The sequence below is a fragment of the Caretta caretta genome, chromosome 1 (assembly GCF_965140235.1).
Source record: "Caretta caretta isolate rCarCar2 chromosome 1, rCarCar1.hap1, whole genome shotgun sequence".
Taxonomy (NCBI): domain Eukaryota; kingdom Metazoa; phylum Chordata; order Testudines; family Cheloniidae; genus Caretta; species Caretta caretta.
Genome location: NC_134206.1, coordinates 107,724,489 through 107,743,154, shown reverse-complemented (window position 1 = coordinate 107,743,154; position 18,666 = coordinate 107,724,489). Strand labels below are relative to the sequence as shown.

Here is an 18,666-nt window from a genome sequence, read left to right as displayed (position 1 = left end):
CAGGGAATTGATTATGTGAGATATGCCCAGATTATGCTAGCAAGCAATCCATGCAGCATACTGAAGAGGAAAGTGATCCCCCCCCCCCCCCACCAAGTCATCGAAGATCACTGCCAAACTGACCTGTGAGGAAATTCCTTCCTGACTCCAAATGTGGTAATCAGTTTGACCCTGAGCAAGACATACCACCCAAGCATCTAAGAAAGAGGATTTTCTGCACCTCCTCAGAGCCCTAATACGCCCTGACTTGATGCTCTATTTCCAGCTGTAGCCAATCCCCAATGTTTCAGGGGAAAATAAAAAATAAACAACCCAAAATACATCCGGTCAATTGTGCATCAAGGGGAAAAAATCCTTCCTTATCCCTCCAGATGACCAGTTGAAGCCTGTGTGATAAGAGTATGGCTTACTCTTACTCTTATTAAAGTGATAGCTACAAACTAAGGACAGCCTCTCTTTAAACCTGAGTGGCAAAAGTGTACTACTAATGAGGGATTATTATTACTAGAAGACATAAGTTGTGCTCTGAGGAGCTTAAATGATAACGACATGATCCAATGCCCACTGAAGTCAACAGAAAAAAAACAACAACAGTGACTTCAATAGGAATTGGGGATCAGCTTCTGGGTTAGGATGACATTAGTCTAAGTGGGTGGGAATGGGAGGGAGGTTTATACAGCATGAAATGTTTTGAGCATTTTATACACTGGTTCCATTAAAATACATATTTCTATTAAACTGTCTCAAAAGTGTGAATCAGCACTAGGGAGTTGAGGAAAACACATTCTGAGGATGGATTTGAAGAAGAGGATTACTTTAAAAGATTGGCTAACCTTTATTTTACTAAAAAGAAAAGGAGTACTTGTGGCACCTTAGAGACTAACAAATTTATTTGAGCATAAGCTTTTGTGAGCTACAGCCCACTTCATCAGATGCATTTAGTGGAAAATACCTCTGCCTCTGCCATGTACATTGGTCAAATTGGACAGTCTCTATGTAAAAGAATAAATGGACACAAATCAGACATCAAGAATTATAACATTCAAAAACCAGTTGGAGAACACTTCAAAGTCTCTTTGGTCACTCGATTACAGACCTAAAAGTTGCAATTCGTCAACAAAAAAACCTTCAAAAACAGACTCCAAGGAGAGACTGCTGAATTGGAATTAATTTGCAAACTGGATACAATTAACCTAGGCTTGAATAAAGACTGGGAGTGGTTGGGTCATTACACAAAGTAAAACTATTTCCCCATGTTTATTCCCCCCACCCCACACTTCCACTGTTCCTCAGACGTTCTTGTCAACTGCTGGAAATGGCCCACCTTGATTATCACTACAGAAGGTTCCCCCGCCCGCTCTCCTGCTGGTAATAGCTCACCTTAAGTGATCACTCTGGTTATAGTGTGTACGGTAACACCCATTGTTTCATGTTCTCTGTGTATATAAATCTCCCCACTGTATTTTCCACTGAATGCATCCGATGAAGTGAGCTGTAGCTCACGAAAGCTTATGCTCAAATAAATTTGTTAGTCTCTAAGGTGCCACAAGTCCTCCTTTTCTTTTTGCGAATACAGACTAACACGGCTGCTACTCTGAAACCTGTCTTTATTTTACTGTACTTGTTTCACTATTCAGAATAATTTTGTATTTAGCACATTTATATTGGTTGGATTGTTTTTTTGTTTTTGTTTTCGATAGAACTAATGCACACTTTCTTATCTAAAGGGCTTATTTACTAAAAGCACGATTTAAAACCTAAAAGTACACATCTTTTCCTGCATGAAACTGACATCCAAACAATGTCAGGCAACATTCACAAGAAAAAGCGTTTATCTATACAGTACATATTTTCTTTCTAATTGGAGCTAAGTAAACAACGTTCCTTCTACACATTACAAATTAGGAAATGAAGGACATTTAAGTTAGTCTGAAGAATGTATTTCATTCCCTTGGTAAAGTGTAATTTCATAGAGGGAAGGATATAACATGGAATTCCTCAGATCCCATACATTTTATGGGACACCACTGCATTAGTTCACCTCTTTCAGAAATGTTTATGACAAACCAGTCACAAACAGGAGGTCAAGCTTGGTCAAACTTGCAGCTAGACAGATAAGAGATGTTTCAGAATTTGGATAATGAAGTAATTCTGAACAGCAGTGCACATTTTTAAAATAAGAACTTGACCCAGATGTACTTTAAAAAAAGTATTTAGATTACTGAACAATGAACACATTTAACATAAAAATATTTATAATCTTACATTACTCCTCTGATTAGACACCTTTATTTTAATGTAACAACACCTTCAGTTCTGAAGGGAAAGGAAGGGGAAGGAGGTGAGGGAGTGGGGAGACCAAGAGAAGCATCAATTACTGTTACCATGCTTATTCTGATTGCTGCAGACCAATAAGGAAGTAGCTGCTAAAATTAGATTTAACAGTGGAGGGTTTTGCAATATAGTTTATAAAGTAAACACCAGAAAAATTCTAGTTCTTGCAGTTGTTAGACAATCATTTTTTTTTATTTCAATAATCATAAATGAGCGTTTTAAATTTTAGTAAAAAATAAAACCACCATGCACCTACTCTCATTCCTGATCCCAATCCTGCAACTGAATCCTCTAGCATAGACCCTTATTCCAGTGCACAGCCACATTAACTAGCAGGTCTGATTGAGGGGTCAACTTTAGTGGCATTCTACACTGGCACACTGGTCTGTGCTAGCAGATCCAATTGCAGGTTCAGGGACTTAGATGGTAAGCTCTTTAGGACAGATATCTCATTTTCCTTCTTCTCTGGTATTGCCAAGAAAAACAGTCACTTATTCATACAGTAACTGTTGTTCTTCAAGATATGTTGTGCACATGTACATTCGACTGCAGGTGTTTGCGTGCCCAGTGCACCCGAGTCAGACTTTAGCCAGCAGTACAGCTAGGCATCGCATGTGCCCCTGTTCTCCTTGTGTTCTCAGGTGAAGGCATAAAAAGGGTGTGGCTGCTACCTCCGTTTCTGTCCCTTTGCACCACTGCACATAATGTCCAAAGTAGCGGGGAAGGTGGGAGCATCATGTAATGTATATATGTGCACAACACATCTGGAAGGACAACAGTCACTGTGCAGGTAAGTACCTTTTTTCCCCTTGGAGTGATTGTTCTCATATACATTTCATTGCAGGTGACTCATCAGCAGTTTCCTTATAGGTGGAGGGACTTCAGAAATTGTAACACCAACTTGCCAAAGTTGGCTTTGTCACAAGAAGTTTGGGTATGAACAGAAAAAGTACATATAGATGACCACATCGCTGCCTTGTAGATATCAGCTATTGGAAGGTTGCTCAGAAAGCCTGATGAAGTGGACTGAGCCCTGGTGGCGTGAGCCATTATTCTCAGTGGAGGAGAGACTTTAGCAAGATTGTAGCAGAACTTAATGCAGTCAGAAATCCAATGTGAGGTTTTCTGAGTTGGAACTGATTGCCCTTTGGCTGTCTCAGCATAGGTTATGAAAAGCCTGGGAGAAGTTCTAGTGTGCTCCCAGTAGAATACCAAAGGTCTACGAACATCCAATGTATGAAGTGTTTCTTCAGCTTTAGAAGATTGGAGTTTAGGGAAAAACACCAGCAAATGAATAATTGATTCAGATGGAAAGCTGACTCTACCTTAGACATAAACTTAGGGTGTGGCCTAAGGGAAACCTTATCTTTATGGAAGTCCGGGAAAGGAGGATCAGTCAGAAGAGCCTGAAGTTCAGAAACACTCCTAGCAAAAGTGATCACCACTGGAAAAGTCATCTTCATAAACAGTAATGGTAATGAAGCTGTTTCCATAGGCAGGGACTGGGGGGAGGAGTGTCCTACGAGTTTAGAGAGGATCAGACACAGGAGGGTAAATGTTGAGTAGACTTTTCAAAAATTGAGAAAATGGGAGGTTGAGAGAAAATTCAAAACCCGTCTATTGGTGGATGTAGCACAGAAACAGAAGCCAGGTGAAGGCTCACAGAACTAATTGCAAATCCTGAGTGTAGTGGGGTGGCTGCCCCACTTCAGTAGGCATGGGTTAAAAGCAGCCAAGCTAGGCTGATTGGGGAAGCAGCCACAGCTGTGGCCAGCTCAGTCAGGCCTTATAAGAGGGCTGGGGGCCCAGGAGCTGGAGGAGTCTCTCTCTAGCTCTTGAGAGAGAAGGGTACTTGAGACAGAGCAGTGCTGGGGAAAGGGAGGAAGAGCTGGGGAGCTCCAGCCTGGCAACTCCCCAGGCTGTAGGCCTTGATAGAGGCCTATGCAGGTATGGGGGCTGGGAGGAGCAGCCTGGGATTATCCAACCTCCTTGCCAATGATGAGTGGCCATGACAGACTGCAGTTTGCCCCAGTGAGCGGGGTCTAGATGATGACTGGCAGTAGCCACTGAGGCAAGGTGGGTGAGAGGGTTGGGGGTTCCCCTGGGAGGTGAGACCCAGAGTAAGGGGGTACTGCTGTGGGTAGAACCCTGAGGAAAGGGGCACTGGGTCCGGGAGTGAACCTGAGGCAGGTGAGCCACCGGCCACCAGGAGGCACTCTGAGTGCTGGAAAGCTAATTCCCAAGACAACCAGCAGGAGGAGTCGCACCAGTGAGTCTTCACATCGCTACACTGAGGATTTCAGGTGCAACTGATAATCCAGTCCATGTGACCTGTGTGTGATGAGGTGATAAATGTTGAGATTATGCCAAAATCAAAAAATCTCTTCCACTTTGCTGTGTACATGGCTCTAGTGGATTTCTTTCTGTTGCTTACCAATATGTTCTGAAACCCTCAAGAGCATGATTTCTCAGAAGAATTCAACCAGAGATCATCCAAACCATGACATGGACAGACTGAAGGTAGAGATGTAGAGACTTGCCTTGGTTCTGAGACAGGAGATCCTCAACTAGGACAAAGTTATCAGAGACCAGAAAGAAAGCTGATGAAGATCTGTGACCAATACGGTCTTGGCCATGCCAATGCTCCTGCAAAGGTTATGTGCTGTTCCAGTTGTAACTGTGATTCATCCACATTTATTTTCAGACCCAGACAGGAGAACGAGCTGGAGTCAGTGTTGCCACCTCAGATAGAACCAGTGAGCACTTAAATTTCTGAAGCCTCAAACTGGTACTGGAGGACTTCCAGAAGATTTTCTGAGAGAAGTCTGACACTTTGAGGTTTTATTAGAATCAGAATGTCTGGGTCACTTTGAGACTGACAGGGATGATGAAGCATGACATTTATCACTGGACTTGCATTTTGAAACAGAAGGAGCTGGAGGGAACTTCTGGTTGATGCTGAGTCCTCTGCTTCACGGTCAGCGCTTGGCTCTGACGCAGGACGCATCACCTCTTACATGAGGTGGACATTAGGATGAAAGTTCCTCTGTTTTCTGTCCTGATGTGGAAGAAGGTACAAATAGAACATTTGTCCCGCACATGATCCTCTCCCAGACAAATCAAGCAGCTCTTGTTCCTAATCATGGTAGGGATAACAGCCCTGCACATGGCACATTGCTTAAAACCTGGGGATTTTTTCATTCTAAAATCCTTCAGAATAACTACTAAACTATAATTAATTTACTAACTAGTCTATTACTAATTCTAACGCTACACACTAAAAGTTGTAGAGATGCTGGCTAACCTAATCAAATGTAATGGGGACTGCCAACTCTTGCCACAGGCAGTGAGAAAGAACTGAGAAGGAGGCAGCAGCCATGTCTTCACCTGAGAGCATGAGGAGAGACAAGGTGCATGTGCCATCTTGTGGTACTGCTGGCAAAAGTTCCCAAATCAAGTATACTGGGTGCACAAACACCTACAAGGGAATGTATATGTGTACAGTCACACAAAGGGTTCAAGATTCAAACAATCACAAATCAGACCCCAGAAAGTCATGAGACTGGCTTAGAAATCATCAGATTATTTTTTAAAGTTGGGCCTGTTTATTTGCCTTCAGATGTTTGAGCCTTTAGGATTTATATTATCAATGTTTTCTCTGGAACAAGGACTAGAAATGTACATTGTTTTAAAATGAAAGCCAATATTCTGGTGTATTCACCTGACTCCAGGAGAATTACAATTATAGCACCCAAGAGAAAGCTACAGCTCTATGAGAATCACCATCTGCCCAGGCAGGTGCCTTTGCAGGATTAAGTGAGTACCTGTAATCAGGCACTAACATTTGATAAACTTCGTTGCTTCTGGAGATGGCTGTTTTGTTTCTATGTTTAGCTGTGTATTTAAATAACTACAAGGACCTGAGATATGCACCTGTTTTGTCAATGTCTTATAAATCTAAATAAACATAAATCCCTAGGCCAGTTGATCAATTTTGTTTCAATAGTGCCTTTTCAGCTGTCTGTAAGGAATAACAGTTGAAACAAAGGCACATGAATATTCACTTTTTTTGAAAGTAGTAATTTTCTTCTCCACTTCTCCTCCTCTCCAGCCCCTTACATGATTTTCTGGAGGGTAACCCCTTCATGACAGCTGTCTGAAAACAACTGTTGCCTAAAGAGAGGCTTTCATCAAGGAACTACAATTAATCAATATTATATATTCCAAATCAGGTTCAGCTCATCAGCTAAGTCCTACAGTTGATGACTGAAGAGCCCTTATCAGCCTTTATTGAGTACTTGCCTTTATAATTAGAACCTCCAGACTACCCTACTACAAAGCATATCTGTCTAACCAGGCATATATGAGGTACTGGAAATGGATAATATTTTAAAATCTTTGTTCCCAAATATCCATTACATTTAGATTTAGTGAGACAGCTATTACATTACATTGGAATGAATAGAGGATTTGCTGGATGAATCTGGCCCTTGATCAAATCAAGCACTCCCCCAGCAGTGGCTACAATTGGATTGCTCCAAAGGAAAATAAGTTTTAATGCAACCCTTCAAGGCAATCAAGAGATTATTGGAAAACAAAAGACCTGACAACTGAGACCTCATATCCTTTGCTCCTCCACATAAGAACTGCTACATGGGTGTTACTGTAGCTTTAGAGATCGTAACACCTCAGTACATCAGCAGGGGGAGATAGATGATCATCAAGAAGTCCTACATGTCTCTGGAGGTCATGGAGCTCATTTGCATGAGCTATCTAGAAACTCCAAGTCAAATCTGTAGCTTCAGACCAGGCCTGTCCTTCTTTAGTATTGATCATCCCATTGTAGAGCTGGTTTTATAAAGTGATGCAGGAATGTTAAGAAGAGACATAGGGACAAGGAGGACTGCTGTATTAATCCTGAACCCACAGTGATGGGAAATTTATATGGCAGAAGTTGCGGGAGACAAGGCCTCCTCATTTCCCCAGTTGTAGTATTTTATTTGGCAACTACCTTTTATTTGGCAACTACCTGAGAATTACACATTTCTTATGACCATGTGTGAGTCCCGACACCCCAAGGGGAAAACAAAGGATTTGAACCCCAAAGAGTAAGCAAACAATCAACTGATCATATACAATGTTACCGTGTATCAAAAAAATTTTGACTAAGGTTTTCTATGAAAGCTTGTAATGTTCTGAACTTGATGGTCATTATGAGATATGTATACAGACTGTGTTTATGAATCTATATATTCATCTTTGTAGAATACTGTGCTCATAACCTGTACTACAATTTTAAATGTACCTCACAACAGAGAGGGGAGGGTGACCAGACAGCAAGGATGAAAAATCGGGATGGGGCGGGGGTAATAGGTAAGATAAACCCCCAAATATCGGGACTGTCTCTATAAAATTGGGATATCTGGTCACCATGAGGGAGGGGCACCTCTCAAGTCAAACGTTTACATATCAAACCATGGTACAACCGAGGAAATGATGGAACATTACAGTTAATAGGAAGACACTGAGACAGCCCCACTACCAAGATGAGAGCGATTTCCTGCAGAATGTATCACCACAGTCTGAGAGAAAGAAAAAAAAAATCCCTGAAAACCCTGTTAAAAAGGAACAGATTTGAAGTGAAAGGTATCCAGAACTGAGGGTAACAGTCTCAAAGGTGGGGGGTTGTCTGTGAACTCTGGATCTCCCCTAGAGCTAAGGGGCACACTGGGAAACTATTCAAAGGCAATACATAACTGGTACTAGAAGATGGAATTTATCTAATATAGAAGTATAAAGCCTGAAGTTGAGTCTTTATGGTTATTTCCTATGTAATTTGTATGTGTTTGCCTTTCCTTACTATTTCATCTGTGAATCTGTGATTTTTCTATTAAATAAACACTGACTATTTTTACCCCGAGCAGGTCACTGGTGTGAAAACTGTATGGAGTGTATGTGCCAAAGTCAACTGATAACTGGGGCGCTGGTGTCACTCCTTTAGAGGTGATGAACCAGAGGGGAAAAGTCCAACTGTCTGGTAGTTAAGAACTTGAGAAGGATGATTTGGGGGAGACTTGGGATTGGAAGGACTCTTGAGGTCACTCTGCAAGGAGTAACTTGGCTGGTGGGAGTCAGGGTGATACTTTTATGCTTGTGGGCAGGTTACTGCTGTCAGGGCTCTGAGCTATAGCTGCCCAGCCGTAAGACACCCCTGGTTATAGGGCAGCTGTTAACAGAACTTCTGACTGGTCTGGATGATCCTCAATATGTCACACAATACAAACCTGGATCAAGGTTTCCCCTATCCTTTCTGTTACTTCAGTTACGCACCCATATCCAGATGTAATGGTCTTAAACAATCATGTAATTATTCTTTAGTTACATTCAAGCATAATTCAACTGAGTTCAGGTTGCTAAGTGTTGCTTTGAAGGCTAAGGAGAATTGCTCTGCAAAGGTTAAAGAAAATTAGTCAAAATGCTTTTTAATTACAAGCCCTCCAAAATGTACCCTGATTTGGAATGTTGGCATGAATGTTGTTTCTGTGTGTTCTTCTAGCTCAAAACCAGCTTGTTACTACCACTCATAACCACCAATATAGTTAGATCCCTTTGAAAACTCATGGCTACTCTAAATTAACCTGTGGCCCATAAGGGGTAATAAACAGAAGATACCAATTGCACTGTGCTCCAGCCTAGAGCCTCACCTGCCACTTGCTCAGCCCCTACCTTCGGCTTTCTCCACCCTGAAACACCCAGGAGCATTGACACAGCCGCTGTAGAGCTACAGAATAGGGGGAGTGCCCTTTTACAAGGAGTATTCCATTGGACCTGTTTCCGACTTTCTTTTCAGGCATCTTTAAAACATCAGAGAGACAAAAGGGGTCTTAACACTAGTTAAAGAGTATTGAAATCTATCTAATGAAAGGGCAGTGTTTTGTTTGTTTGTTTGTTTGTTTGTTTGTTTTATTTAAAATATTTTTTTAAATGTTGGCCCTAGCAGCATATGTTTTATACAGCCTGCCTGGCCTGAGTGGCTCTCTGTAAAATCTGTATGGCTAATTTGATGCTTTATTAAATGTAGGGAGAGTATGGATAAGCCAAGGAGAAATTAAAACCTCCCTCCACATGGCTGAAAACCTAAAGAATCTTTGGAGTTCCAAAATTCTGCAGGATATATAGAAGTTGGGAACCCCGTGGAGCCTGTGAGCAGTCCTAAGGGAAGAAATCTTAGTGCAGCCAAGCATACAGATAAGGAATATGATGACCTTTTAAATTGTCTGATTATTTTCTTAACAAAGAAAACCAAACTCTTATGAAATGGGGAGTTTGGACTTTCTAGAGTGTGCACTGTATCGTAGATCAGGTTAGGAAAGGCATTAAGACCCGAGTCTCAAAGGTTTTTAGGCACCAAGAGATACAAACAGATGTCTAGTGGGATTTTCAAATCATCTAACATTCTTTGGCACTTTGGAGTTCCCACTAAGTATCTATCTGCATTTTTTGGTTCCCAAATACCTTTGCATGCATGAAGTATGTGTTGAGCCTGATAATCTACCTAATAACATATACTTGCATATAGGACCTAAAGGGTAAAATCATTAACTGCTGTACTTTGGCATCTCAGTGGTGGCCAAAGTGGCTGAAATATATCAATATTCATGCAAACATCTCCTGCTCAAAAAAATAGGGCATGAAAATAACAAACATGTTTGTAAGTATTGTTCAGAGCTACATTTTCACTTAACTGACATTGGGCAGTTGCATGCATTAATCCTTACTATACTATACTTACTTACTATACTAAGTGCAAAAACAAGACAAAAATTCCATTGACATTGCTGCAATAATTGCCCCAAACACTAGTGTATTGTTACTGCAAGACCCAGCATTTTGCACCAGTACTATAAATAGTAGTCTAATTTTTAAATACTGGAATTTACTATACAAGATATAAATTTCTGGGACAGGGTATATATGTTTTTGTTTCATACAAATATTTCACAGTTAAAGACAGCAGCTGGGCAAATAACTGATTTTGCAGTTGGGCCAGCAAACCAAAAACTCAGAGAAAATACTTTGTTACTAACATTTTCAGAACTTGTCAGCAAATCAGAAGAGGCCGAGAGAGACAAAGAGCATGGTGTCCGTCCTTCTTTTATAACCTTTAGCCTAATATATAAGGCACTTTCATGCATGAGGGAGACCCAGGTTTGAATCCCCACTTGGGAGCAGAAACTTGAATTCAGATTGCAACCCTGCGAAGTGAGTGTCTTAACCACTAGGTTATAGGCTACTGTGCTTTCAATCTCTCCTACTGAAGCTGTTCCACATTGTATCAATTCTTAAATAATCATTGGGTTAAAAAGAGAATGACTCTTTATCCTGGTGATAAAGGCACTCACCTAGGAGGGAGAAGATATGGATTCAGATCCCACCTCTGACGAAACACACCGCCAACACAACGAGTAAAGTGTGCACATGCACAAGCAATGTAATAACTGCAGTGGCTGCATGCCAATGTAATTTAGGTTGACATAATTTTGTAGTGTAGACATGGCCACAGTCACAGAGAAGATCTGAATGCACTTTCCTGCCCCCAAGGTGAAAGCCAGTTCTAACTGTGGATGTGTTATGATGGACCCTGACAGATAAACTAGTACTGCTGACCATCTGTCTAGCAACAACAAAAGAAGAGTTTCATCCAGTGATTTTTCTGCCCCTCGTTGCTTTACACTTGAGATTTTAGGTACATCAGTTGGACAAAAATAAACAAAGATTTCAGAAAAGACAAATTTAAGCCGAGTATAACACCATTGACATTACTAGAGTTTCACAAGGCATCAATATAGCCAAAAACATCCATGTCAGGCTACAGCCCTGTTCTCTAGCGACTGCATGTAGCGTTCTGACTCCTCTTCTGACAGAGTTCCCTGACCTCCCTCCAAGTGCCTGACTTGGTGTTCAGTTTCCAGCCATGCTTTGTTATTCCACCCTAACCACCCGTAGGACAGATAAATAATCATAGACTATCAGGGTTGGAAGGGACCTCAGGAGGTCATCTAGTCCAACCCCCTGCTCAAAGCAGGACCTATCCCCAACTAAATCATCCCCGCCAGGGCTTTGTCAAGCCTGACCTTAAAAACTTCTAAGGAAGGAGATTCCACCACCTCCCTAGGTAACGCATTCCATTGTTTGACCACCCTGCTAGTGAAAAAGTTTTTCCTGATATCCAACCTAAATCTCCCCCACTGCAACTTGAGACCATTACTCCTTGTTCTGTCATCTGCTACCACTGAGAACAGTCTAGAGCCATTCTCTTTGGAACCCCCTTTCCGGTAGTTGAAAGCAGCTATCAAATCCCCCCTCATTCTTCTCTTCCGTAGACTAAACATCCCCAGTTCCCTCAGCGTCTCTTCATAAGTCATGTGTTCCAGTCCCCTAATCATTTTTGTTGCCCTCCGCTGGATTCTTTCCAATTTTTCCACATCCTTCTTGTAGCGTGGGGTCCAAAACTGGACACAGTACTCCACATGAGGCACCACCAATGTCGAATAGATGGGAACGATCACGTCCCTCAATCTGCTGGCAATGCCCCTACTTATACATCCCAAAATGCCATTAGCCTTCTTGGCAACAAGGGCACACTGTTGACCCATATCCAGCTTCTCGTCCACTGTCACCCCTAGGTCCTTTTCTGCAGAACTGCTGCCGAGCCATTTGGTCCCTAGTCTGTAGCAGTGCATTGGATTCTTCTGTCCTAAGTGCAGGACTCTGCACTTGTCCTTGTTGAACCTTATCAGATTTCTTTTGGCCCAATCCTCCAATTTGTCTAGGTCCCTCTGTATCCTATCCCTACCCTCCAGCGTATCTACCTCTCCTCCCAGTTTAGTGTCATCTGCAAACTTGCTGAGGATGCAATCCACACCATCCTCCAGATCATTTATGAAGATATTGAACAAAACCGGCCCCAGGACCGACCCCTAGGGCACTCCACTTGATACCGGCTGCCAACTAGACATGGAGCCATTGATCACTACCGGTTGAGCCTGACAATCTAGCCAGCTTTCTATCCACCTTTCAGTCCATTCATCCAGCCCATACTTCTTTAACTTGCTGGCAAGAATACTGTGGGAGATAGTGTCAAAAGCTTTGCTAAAGTCAAGGAACAACACGGCCACTGCTTTCCCTTCATCCACAGAACCAGTTATCTCGTCATAGAAGGCAATTAGATTAGTCAGGCTTGACTTGCCCTTGGTGAATCCATGATGACTGTTCCTGATCACTTTCCTCTCCTCTAAGTGCTTCAGAATTGATTCCTTGAGGGCCTGCTCCATGATTTTTCCAGGGACTGAGGTGAGGCTGACTGGCCTGTAGTTCCCAGGATCCTCCTTCTTCCCTTTTTAAAAGATGGGCACTACATTAGCCTTTTTCCAGTCATCCGGGACTTCCCCCTATCGCCATGAGTTTTCAAAGATAATGGCCAATGGCTCTGCAATCACATCTGCCAACTCCGTTAGCACTCTCGGATGCAACGCATCGGATGCAACATCAGTTGGAGATACCTGTTACACAGGAGCTATTTCAAGGATGTTGTTTCCTCTCCTTTTATGCCATTAGAGTAGCATAAAAGGACTGGGAAAGAAAAGAGAATACAGGTCTACAGAATTACAGTTTCACAGAGGGGCCTCTGCAGTAGAGGCTTCTTTCGCTGCCACCCCCAAGGGCTATGACAGACCTTTGATTAACAAGGTATGTTAGTTAATCAGAGTTGATAATTGAGACTCCAAGGTATCATATTTCAGGAACAATTAGAGTTTCTTTCAGAAATGTGAATAAATATTAATGTTTTAAACAAAGTATTCAGTAGCTTTCATTGTCATTCATAAATAGTTAAACATCCCATTTAAAAAAAAAAACATAATTGTTATGGAAACAACAAAGTGAGCAAACATACCTAGAGAATAACTTCATGATCTTAGTAGTCAATCTTGGCCTTTTGTAAACCATTCTCCCAATTGTCACTCTCGTCTATGTCAAGTCTAAAATCAGGCCCATGTCCTACGAAGACTTAAGAACATGAATAATCCATGGACTTCAATGGGACTATACACATGCATAATCTTCTTACATATAGTAAGAAGAAATATATATACATACAGATAAGTTGGAAGTTACCATATAAACTGTGAGAGGCTAATAGTTAAGATGAGCTATTATCAGCAGGAGAAAAAAAACTTTTGTAGTGATAATCAAGATGGCCCATTTAGACAGTTGACAAGAAGGTGTGAGAATACTTAACTTTAGGGAAATAGATTCAATATGTGTAATGACCCAGCCACTCCCAGTCTCTATTCAAACCCAAGTTAATAGTATCTAGTTTGCATATTAATTCCAGCTCAGCAGTTTCTCATTGGAGTCTGTTTTTGAAGCTTTTCTGCTGCAAAATTGCCATCCTTAAATCTTTTACTGAGTGGCCAGAGAGGTTGAAGTGTTCTCCTACCGATTTTTGAATGTTATGATTCCTGATGTCAGATTTGTGTCCATTTATTCTTTTGCGTAGAGACTGTCTGGTTTGGCCAATGTACATGGCAGAGGGGCATTGCTGGCACATGATGGCATATATCACATTGGTAGATGTGCAGGTGAATGAGCCCCTGATGGCATGGCTAATGTGATTAGGTCCTATGATGGTGTCACTTGAATAAATATGTGGACAGAGTTAGTTTGTTGCAAGGATAGGTTCCTGGGTTAATACTTTTGTTGTGTTGTGTGTGGTTGCTGGAGAGTATTTACTTCAGGTTGGGGGGCTGTCTGTAAGTGAGGACTGGTCTGTCTCCCAAGATCTGTGAGAGTGACGGATCATTTTTCAGGATAGGTTGTAAATCTTTGATGATGCGCTGGAGAGGTTTTAGTTGGGGGCTGAAGGTGACAGCTAGTGGTGTTCCATTATTTTCTTTGTTGGGCCTGTCGTGTAGTAGATGACTTCTGGGTACTCTTCTGGCTCTGTCAATCTGTTTTTTCACTTCAGTAGGTGGGTATTTTAGTTTTAAGAATGCTTGATAGACATCTTGTAGGTGTTTGTCTCTCTAAGGGACTGGGGCAAATGCGGTTGTATCTTAGAGCTTGGCTGTAGACAGTGGATCGTGTGGTATGTCCTGGATGGAAGCTGGAGGCATGTAGGTAAGTATAGCGGTTAGTAGGCTTTTGGTATAGGGTGGTGTTTATGTGACCATCGCTTATTAGCACCGTAGTGTCCAGGGAAATGGACCGCTTGTGTGGATTGGTCTAGGCTGAGGTTGATGGTGGGATAGAAATTGTTGAAATCATGATGGAATTCCTCAAGGGCTTCTTTTCCATGGGTCCAGATGATGAAGATGTCATCAATGTAGCGCAAGTAGAGTAGGGGTGTTTGGGGACGAGAGCTAAGGAAGTGTTGTTCTAAGTGAGCCATAAAAATGTTGGCATACTGTGGGGCCATGCGGGTTCCCATAGCAGTGCCGCTGATTTGAATGTATACATTGTCCCCAGATGTGAGATAGTTGCGGGTGAGGACAAAGTCACAAAGGTCAGCCACCAGGTTTGCCATGACATTATCGGGGATACTGTTCCTGATGGCTTGTAGTCCATCTTTGTGTAGAATGTTGGTGTAGAGGGCTTCTACATCCATAGTGGCCAGGATGGTGTTTTCTGGAAGATCACCGATGGATTGTAGTTTCCTCAGGAAGTCAGTGGTGTCTCGAAGATAGCTGGGAGTGCTGGTAGCATAGGGCCTGAGGAGAGAGTCCACATAGCCAGACAATCCTGCTGTCAGGATGCCAATTCCTGAGATGATGGGGCGTCCAGGATTCCCAGGTTTATGGATCTTGCATCACCTGTACCCATGGAAAAGAAGCCCTTGAGGAATTCCACCATGATTTCAAAAATTTCCATCCCACCATCAAACTCAGCCTAGACCAATCCACACAAGCGGTCCATTTTCTGGACACTATTGTGCTAATAAGCGATGGTTACATAAACACCACCCTATACCGGAAACGTACTAACTGCTATACTTACCTACATGCCTCCAGCTTCCATCCAGGACACACCACATGATCCATTGTCTCATTTGTCTTGAGTACCCCCAAATTACACCTCTTTAAAAACTACTTGCTTACAAAATCAGACCTAAAAATACAAAAGGGTCACAGCACACTATTACTGAAAAATCACTTACTTTCTCATTTTTACCATATAATTATAAAATAAATCAATTGGAATATAAATATTGTACTTACATTTCAGTGTATAGTATACAGAACACTATAAACAAGTCATTGTATGTATGAAATTTTAGTTTGTACTGATTTGGCTAGTGCTTTCTATGTAGCCTGATGTAAAACTAGGCAAATATTTAGAGAATTGATGTACACCTTGGAAGACCTCTGAGTACCCCCGGAGGTACATGTACTCGTGGTTGAGAACCACTGGTCTAAAGGCTTCTATTTGCATCTATAGTAATTTCTGAAAAAACAGCTATATTAAGAATGTCATTATCATGCCATTGAGGCCAGCAATCAAATCCAATAAATACATTGAAAATATAAATAAATTATATTTTAAATAAATTATATTGGTGCAACCTTGTATTCACAATTGTGAAGGAGGAATTTATCATCAGTTCATACATAAGTAGAGTATTCCCAAATTATCTATCTGAGGTTTTCTGTTTTAATTTATTTTTTTAATTGATACCTATGCAAATCTATTGCAGTTAACAGCCTGTTTAAATCAGACTTGTGTATTATGGCTCAACTTATCAGTTTGCTGTAACATTCCAAACATATTTGTCCCTTGTGATGTTTTTTCACCTTGATTTTTTAATAGAGACACTGCTGAATGGAATGATGAAAAAAATCTTTTCTGGAAATCCCAGAATTTGACCAAACTAAATCACAGACATTTTGTGTGTGTTTAGCCACCATTGATTAAAAGCAGAACACCACATAGCTAGGAATAATTGTCAGGGCTCTTATAGGCAAGGCCAAATTGCTGCAGTTTGCAGTTTTTTTGCTAACCAGAATGGGAGGAAGAAAAAAAAGTTAACAGGCCATAAAAATGAAAGGGAGGGAATGGACAGCTACCTTGGTTCTGAGATCCCCTGACATATAAGTTTTATTGTTGTTATGTCTAGAAATACTAAACATGCTTTGCTAATAAGAGATAATAAGCAATTTTCTGGAGCTAGAACAACTGGCAACTCACTAGGAGACACTATAAGTAACGTGCTTTGTTTAAGTTAGTGATAAAAAATTAAGTAAAAAAGTACACTTTGAAGCAGTTCCTGGAAGCAGTCCTGGGAGACTTTTCTCTAACACCCTAACCCCCAACAAGAAGGTGACTGGCCATTGGCGACCTGCTGTTACTCACTTCAGACTAACCCTCTCAGACATTGGGTAACTATTTTTGGGGTACTCTGAACCTATTACATATATGTGTGTGCTCAAGACCTAATAAAAAGTAATTTAAGGTGAAGCACTCTGGTTTGTAACAATCATTCATCAGATGGAGGAGCTGTGTCCCCACTGATTTATTCCTTATACAATATAAAAAACAAAAACAAATTAAGTTACCACTGCTTTGGGTTCTGAAAACCCTGAGAAACAGTCTCCCATTACATCACTTCTTGCTGGAATCAAACAATGATGCATTTTTTACCAAGTTCACCCATAAAAAAAAACTTTTAACTGATTGTACTCGATTGCTGTCTTCAAGCTAAATTAGTATGGAGTATAGATTTCCAGACACATTATAAAGATAAGGGATGCAATTTTCATTTACCCTAAGGCCATTTTACACCACTGAGGCAGAATAAAGACAGCCTTACAGTGGGAAGAAACAGTTAAATCCTCTTTAAGACCTTTTTCTACTACCAGAGTGGCATAAAGGGAAGTCTGAATATAAATGGGAATCTGGCCTAAGTACTGATCCTGGAAAATTTTCAAGAGATGTGAGAGTGGTGATGGTTTTTTTTTCCCCTCTTTTTTATTGCAATAAAATTATATAAAGAAATACAAATATTGTGATTGCTATTGTATGGCATTTGTAGATTTCAGACATCCTTTTCTTTTCTTCTCTTCTTTCTTTTCCCTTCTGAGTCCCTCTACCAAATGTAACGGGCTCAGAGCTGTGGGGGCAGGGCTGGCTGGAAGCTCCAGGCCTGGGGCAGAAAATGTCACAGAGATCAATGGAAGTCACGGATTCCGTGGCATAATCGTAGCCTTAATTATAAGCTCTCTGAGGCAGGAACTGTCTTTTTTTCCCTGTGTTTATATAGTACCTAGTACAATGGGGTCTTGGTCTATGACTAGGGCTCATAGGCACTATGATAATACAATTTAATAATACAATAATAATAATATAAATATGGTATTTTTAAAGCAATGAAAGTTTTGTGTGTAGACAAGGCCTATGACTCTGTGGTGTTCCCTACGTATTACAGTAAGGGAGAAGCAAGGAGAGCCAGGTGCCTAATAAGATCTGCATTGGCAACAATTTCTTTATAAAGCAAGGAAATTAACAGAAAAATCTTTGTCATCTTGAAGTTAAGATCCACATGCATATCTATGTAGGCATAGCAAAGAATATTACGGTTCAACAAACCAAAGCATTGACAAATACAAATTAGGACAGGTAAGAATAGACAGATAAATATTCAAATATAATAACTGTTCAAACAATCTCTCCGGTAGATATATAGGTATTTAATATCACATTTTCCACAGAAACACCCATTTTTATTTAAAGACACACTTCCTTCCAACTTTCTGTGTATTAATTTAAATGTACTTAATAAAATATTATTTTAAAAATAACTATTTTAAGGTTGTCATTTCTCTTTAATTATGGGAAAGGTATTTTTAAATCAATTAATTGTAAGCAATTCCATACCCTGGGAAGGATTTTGAATAGAGAGAAGAAGAAAAAAGACAGTCATGGCACATTCTACAGCTAGCTTGACAGGCATGGTCTGTTCCACTAATGCAGTCAGAAGATAAAAGAATTAGCACTGATGACTGAAAACTGAAGACTAACATTTCCACCTCTATTCAAGCACCATGGGGACTTAAACTCTCCCCATCAGCTGAAAGGCTTGTACAGAAAAACTCAGTTCTGGCCCTGAACTCTTCTGATAACAGTGAAGACGTACACTGTCTTTTCAATAACATCCTTGATGGTAAAATATACATCAAATAAAGCTAATCACAGACACGAGGGATGCAAAGTTAATGCCACCAATCCTAGGAGGAGAAAAATAATTATTTAAAAAATAATGTAAACTCCAAAAATATA

At 40.8% G+C, this 18,666-nt stretch overlaps 1 protein-coding gene across 13 annotated transcripts in view; it reads right to left on the bottom strand.

The window, feature by feature from the left end:
- Positions 1-18,666, bottom strand: part of MYO16 (myosin XVI) — a 602,174-nt gene that overhangs the window by 376,067 nt on the left and 207,441 nt on the right. The gene's annotated exons all lie outside the window — the stretch shown is intronic.